Source organism: Nannospalax galili, unplaced genomic scaffold, assembly GCF_000622305.1.
Source record: "Nannospalax galili isolate Female #2095 unplaced genomic scaffold, S.galili_v1.0 scaffold1372, whole genome shotgun sequence".
Classification (NCBI taxonomy): domain Eukaryota; kingdom Metazoa; phylum Chordata; class Mammalia; order Rodentia; family Spalacidae; genus Nannospalax; species Nannospalax galili.
In genome coordinates this window covers 182,646-189,028 of record NW_008331307.1, presented here as the reverse complement: position 1 = coordinate 189,028, position 6,383 = coordinate 182,646, and the positions used below count along the sequence as shown (strand labels likewise).

Here is a 6,383-nt window from a genome sequence, read left to right as displayed (position 1 = left end):
AGAGGTTATTACAAACCAAAGAATTTGGCAGCCCAAAAGAAATGTACAAATTCCTAGACATGCACAGGTCACCAAGATTGAATTATGAGGAAATAGAAAACCCAAACCAACCACTAACAACTAATGAGACTGAAGTTTTATTACTTTTATTTTATTTAAAATAAAATACTATTCTTTAGTCTTGTCATTTTGTATTATTTTTATTACTGAAAAAAAAAGCCTCCCATCAAACAAAATCCAAAGACCAGACAGTTTCACTGATGAATTCTAGCAAATAAAGTGTTAATACCAATTCCCCTTAAGTTATTTCAAGTAATAGAAGAAGGGATTCTTCCAAACATATTTTTTGGGGTAGCATTACCTAAATGCCAAGCCCAGGTATATTAGTTACTGTCCTCAACACTCTGCCAGAGTACCCGTCGGAGCCACTTAAAGGGAGAAGGATGTATTCTAGCTCATGGTTTCAAGGGTTACCAGTCCATCTTGGTGAAGAAGGTATGGTGGCAGTCTGTGTCAACAGGAGGAAGAGTTTCTCACATCCTGGCAGATCAGGAAGAAGAAAACTCTGCTTAGAACCAGAGCTTTCAAGGCTCAGTCTTAGTGATCATTTCTGCTAGCTAGACCACAGCCCCAAAGTTTCAGAGCACCACCAGCTGGGAAAAAGGTGTCAAGCACATGAGCCTGTGGAAAATGATTTCAAACCATGACACCAAATAAGGACATATGATTCAGACACAAAAGAAAAAAAAAACAACTCAAAACCCCCGATAGCACATCACACCTTTAATCCCAGCACTTGGGAGGCAGAGGCAGGTGGATATCTGTGAGATCAAGTCAAGCCTGGTCTCCATAGCAAGTCCAGGCCAGCAGAAGTATTACACTACCTGAATTCAAAACATTCTACAGGGGGCTGGAGAGACAGTTCAACAGTTAAGAGCAAGAACTGATTCGCATTCAGTTCCCAGCCCTCATGTTGGGCAACTCATAGCTGCTGGGAACTCCAGTTCTAGGGCATATGAGGTTCTCTTCTGGCCTCCCGGGCACTGCATTCATGCACAAACCCTCATGCACACATACAAATATACACATAATTTCAAAAATAAAATTAAAAACATTCTATACAACTGTGGTACTCAGAGCTTAATGGTATTGGCACAAAACTAGATACATAAACAATGGAACAGAACAGAAAGCTTAGCAGTCAACTGACACATGTAACTGGATGCTTTTTTTGTAAATTTTTGTGTATTTCATACAGAACATCTTAATCAATCTTAATCATCTTTATCCCCTTCCCCATTGGCACTCTCCCATAGCCCCTCCCCACCGGAATTCATATATTCTGTCATTCGTATTAAGGCCTATTATGTCCCTCAGTGCAAGTACATCCATTGGAGTCTAGTCAGCCTATCTAGAGTCTCTCGCTTTTAGAATATCAGCTCTTCCTCACCCAGCAGTAATCGGGTGCCAATAGTTCTTTGACCAGGATTTCAGCCTGCTGTCCATTTCCACAATTCTGTGCTGGGGTTTTGTCTGCTTGCGTTTGCATAGGTCTTGTGCATGCTGACACCATTGCTGTAGGTTTATATGAGCAAGACTCTATTTTCATATGGTCGCATCTCCTCCCTGGCTCTTACAATTTTTCCACCCCCTCTTCCACAATGGTCCCAGAGCCCTGGGTGGGTGGAGTTTAATATAAGAGTCCTGTCCAAGGGCTCACACTCTGCAGACTCTTACTCTCTACACTTTGGCCCTTGTGACCTTTTGTGTTCCTGACCCCCTGTTGCATGACGGAGCTTCACTGATGAGAATTGAGAGATGCATTAGTGTCCTCTTTACCCCTTGTTCTATGTTCCATGAGCCATAGGTGTAGAGATGCCACTTAAGCTTGGGAAATCCACAGACAATGTCTGTGTATGATCAATTGTGGAACTCTATAATAGTCTCCATCTGTTGCAAAAGAAGCTTCTTTGCTGGGTAGTGACTGGGATACTGGTCTGTAAATATAAGGATCCATATATTTCACATAGTAAGAAATTACATTCGTCTAAGGATATGACAGCCTTGGGGTTTTCTCTAAGATCTGTGACCTATACAGCCATATGTATTTGGCTATGTTTACAGTACCACACATGAGTTTCCTCCCAGTGAATGGTCTTGAAGTCCAATTAGATAGCTGTTAATTAACCCCAAGATAAAAGTGCCACAACTACACCAATGTCGTTTGCTGTGCCAGTCACTGATGTGGTTATTAGGCCTTGCAGCTGGGGTTGGATCATCACTTGATGTTCTCCCTTAGCAGCTTGCTTGTATAGTTCTCCAAAGCTATGAGAACTAGTCTTCAGGGGAAGTGATTTCAGGTCGGGTGCAGCTCTATTGCTCCAAATCCTATGTCTGAAGTATATTCTGTCTTTGGTAGCAGGGTCTTACCTTCAAGTTCTTGGACACAATCAAGGACTGTGGCAATAGCCTGTATAATTTGGGGAGTCTCCTGGACTACCCTGGCCAACAACTCAAAGGAAGGTTTCTCATGTTTGGCACTGTTTCTTGTTAAGTAGCCTTTAGCTATACACATGAACTCATGTAGCGATACTGTATGTGTAATTTGTCAGTAGGTTTTTTTTTGACTAATATGGTTTCATCCAGTTTTTTACACTAGCGAGGCATTATTTATTTCTCCTCTCTCTCCCTGTCTAACCCTCCTTCCATGCCCTTCCTCTTTGAAGTGTCCCCATTTCTCCTTTGGTAATTCCTGTCTCCTATGGTCTCACCTCTCTTGAGCTCCTCTCCTTTATCCGCATGGTTCCTTGTATAACCTTCCCTTCCCTACTCCCATTTAAATATCTCCATTTTAGCCATTTCTTCCTTAGTAACACCTGTCTCCAGCTGTTTTTCTCTCTCAGGTTTCTTCTTTCCCTTTACCTCCCTGGTTCTCTTCCATTTCCCTGGCTTCTGCAGTTACATCAGGATATATATTCACATATAAGGATATGTTGCTAGAATCCACAATATTTTTTTTAATTTAAAATATTTTGGGGAATTTCATACATGAGTATACTGTATATCCATTTCTACTCCTTCCCCTCTCTACTCCAGCTCCTTCCCTGTCTCCCAAGCTCCCTTTTGAATTCATGACCTCTTCTGTAATTATTATTGTTTTACAGAATAACACACACACACACACACACACACACACACACACACACAACTACCTGGTCTATTTTTTTTATTTCTTGTATTTGTATGTGCTTAAGGCTGACTGCTTGGGATTGGATACCTTACCAGGGACCTGATCCTTGGAGAAAAATGATTCTACCTCTTTCCACAGTCATTGGTTGCTGTAGCTCTTCATCAAGGGGTGGGGCCTTGTGAAATTTCCCCGTCCACATTGACATGTCAGTTGGTGCTATCATTATCAGGTCTTCTCCAGGCAAGCACATGGTCAAGATTTCAAGGGCACAGCAGCCCTGACATGTCTTGAAGACATGAACTCACTGCAGGCATCCTGGTCCTCTCGGCCAACTCATTTCAACATAGGTGATAGGAACACATGTTAAAGAAAAGACAGTCTTTTTAAGTCCTGATGCTGGAAAACTGGATTTCCACATAGGGAAGAACAAAGCTATAGCCCTGTTTCTCACCAGATATAAAAATAAACTCAAGCCAAGGTGTGGTGGCGCATGCCTTTAGTCCCAGCACTTGGGAGACAGAGGCAGGTGGATCTCTGTGAGTTCAAAGCCAGCCTGGTCTACATAGTGAGTTCCAGGCCAGCTGGGGCTACAGAGAGAACCTGTCTCAAAAAGACAAAAAAATAAAAAAATAAGCTCAAAATGGATCCAATATAAAAGTATAAAACCTGAAACTGGCTCACTGGTTAGGTCTCCTTACTGTTCTTGCAGAGGATCTAGGCTTGATACCCAGCATCCATATGGCAGTTCACAACCACCTTTATCTCTAGGCTCAGGATATCTAGTACCCTCTTCTGGCCTCTGTGGCTTCCACACACATGTGGTGCACAAGAACTCAGACATTCTGACATACACGCACACAAATAAAAAATATTTTTTAAAAACTCTGAAGTTATGAAACTCATAGGAAAACACAGAGGAAGTACTTCAGAACTTTGGAATACACAAATTTTTTTCAACAAGACCTCTAAAGCAAAGGAAATAAAAGTGAAAATAGACAAATGGGATTACATCAATTGCTACAGCAGCTACATAACAAAGGAAACAACCAGGAGAGAGCAGAGATACCCAACAGAAGAGCAGAAAAGATTTGCAAGTGTATGTCTGACAAGGAACTGATATTTAAAATACAGGGAGAGACTCCAAAGATTCAATAGCAACACCACCACAACAAAAAGCCACCTGCAATCTAATTGAAGAATGGGTAACAGATAAAAACTGATATTTCCCAAAACAAGTTATAGAAACATCTAACAGTTATATTAAAAAGTACTTAACAGCAATGATTTCTGGGGAAATGCAGACTGAAACTACAGTATGACTATTATCAAAGACCAGAGCTGAAAAACGCTGCCAAAGATGTAAAGAAGAGGGAATTCTTACACACTGTTGGTGGGGATGTAAATTAGCTAACATTGAAAACAGTATGCAAGTTCCTCAGAAAGGAAAAACAATTGTCACGTGATCCAGCAAATCTCACTGCTGGGTAGATATCCAAAGCTTATGAATCAGAATAACAAGGAGACATCTTCACTCAGTGTTCACTGAACCACTACTCACTATTATCAGGACACAGAAGTAATCTTTATGTCTGAAATAATCTAAAAATGTCTAATAATCTGATGAATGGATAAAGTGTAGTATACAAAAATAACAGAGTGCTATCCATTCATAAAAATTAATGTTCTGGGATTGAAGAAAGTATCATTATGTTAAGTGAAATAATCCAGGAATAGAATTTCAAATACTTAATGATCTCATTTACCTGAGAAATATAAAACAGTTTATCTCATCAATGCTGATAGTACAATGTTGGTTACCAGATGTTGAAGAAAGTGTGGGGACATAGATGTGGAAGTGTTAACAAGAGCAAGTTCTGATGTATTAGTTATTTTTCTTGTTGCTGTGACAAAACATTTGGCAGAGGCAATTTAAGGATGGAAGGGTTTATTTTCCCTCACAGTTTGAGAGCGTACTCCATCGTGGCAGGTGACAAGAGTGTGAGGCAGCTGGCACACTGCACCCACAGGCAGAAGTAGAGAGGTGAGCCCTAATGCTCAGCTCTCAGCTCGCTTCCCCTTTATTCAGTCCAGGACCTCAGCCCATGGGATGGTGCTGCTCAAATTCAGTTTGGGCATCCTCTCTTGAGTTAAACCTTCTGGAAGCAACCCCATAGATAAAGGCGTGCCTCCATGTGATTCTAAATCTAGTCAGCCTGACAATGAAGATTAGCCACTGTAGAAGTGACAGCAAATATCACAAACACTTGGACAAGGTAGAAGAAAGGATTTTAAATATTTTTACCACACAGAAATGATAGATGTTTGACGAGATATAATGTTTAACCCGATTTAAACATTACATCATCAAAATGTACAATTTGTAGATTTTCATACATTAGTTAAAAATACATTTTGAAAAGGTACGTTTGTATCCAGCATACCAACTAAAATAGCCTTATAAAGTATTTATAATGCCATATTAAACTGAAAATGCCACATTGAAAACACAGTTATTGAAATATTGATAAGATCTATTTCTCCAAAACATTATATACTTTAATCTACATTAAAAAGCTAAAAATGCTTGAAGTTTTAATCTATCCTACAGATTATAATTACAGAATTAACTGAATTAAATGACAGAGAAATCCAGAAAATGCAAGGATAAAAAATATCGTCATTAGATTAGCATAATTGCCTATTGAGTAAATATTCTATATCAAAAATATACTCAGTGCCTACATTGTTAGGTTTTTAGATAGACATAATCTTCACAATAATTCTGCAAATTTGATATTCTTTTCATTTTATAAATGACTTAACTGAGACTTCTGCTCAATGTCATACAAGCAATATACCTTCCTGGTCGACGAAGCCAGAGTCCCTTCACTCATAGCTCTGAGAACTCACAGCAAAATTTATTAAGACCCTCCAGCTCATCTCTAAAGCCTACAGACTGCAGAATTTCCAGGCACATAGCATCCACAACAGCTTCCACAGCGAGGTTGTCAAATATTACCTCATCTGGAAATTTTGAGGCAGGGTCTCACTCTTACAGTCCAGTCTGGCTTCAAACTTGAACTCCTTTGCCCTAGCTTTCTGGCTTCTAGGATTCCATTCAAGTGCCACCATCACACCTGGAGTAGATGAAAATGTCTTCTAACAACATGAAGTCTGGCTTCCCAAACTTGGG

General features: G+C 39.9%; 1 pseudogene; it reads right to left on the bottom strand.

Annotated features, from left to right (window-relative positions):
- The window catches only part of LOC115068536, a 41,174-nt pseudogene extending 38,373 nt beyond the window's left edge, over nt 1-2,801 (bottom strand).
- Nucleotides 2,802-6,383: the final 3,582 nt, after the last annotated feature.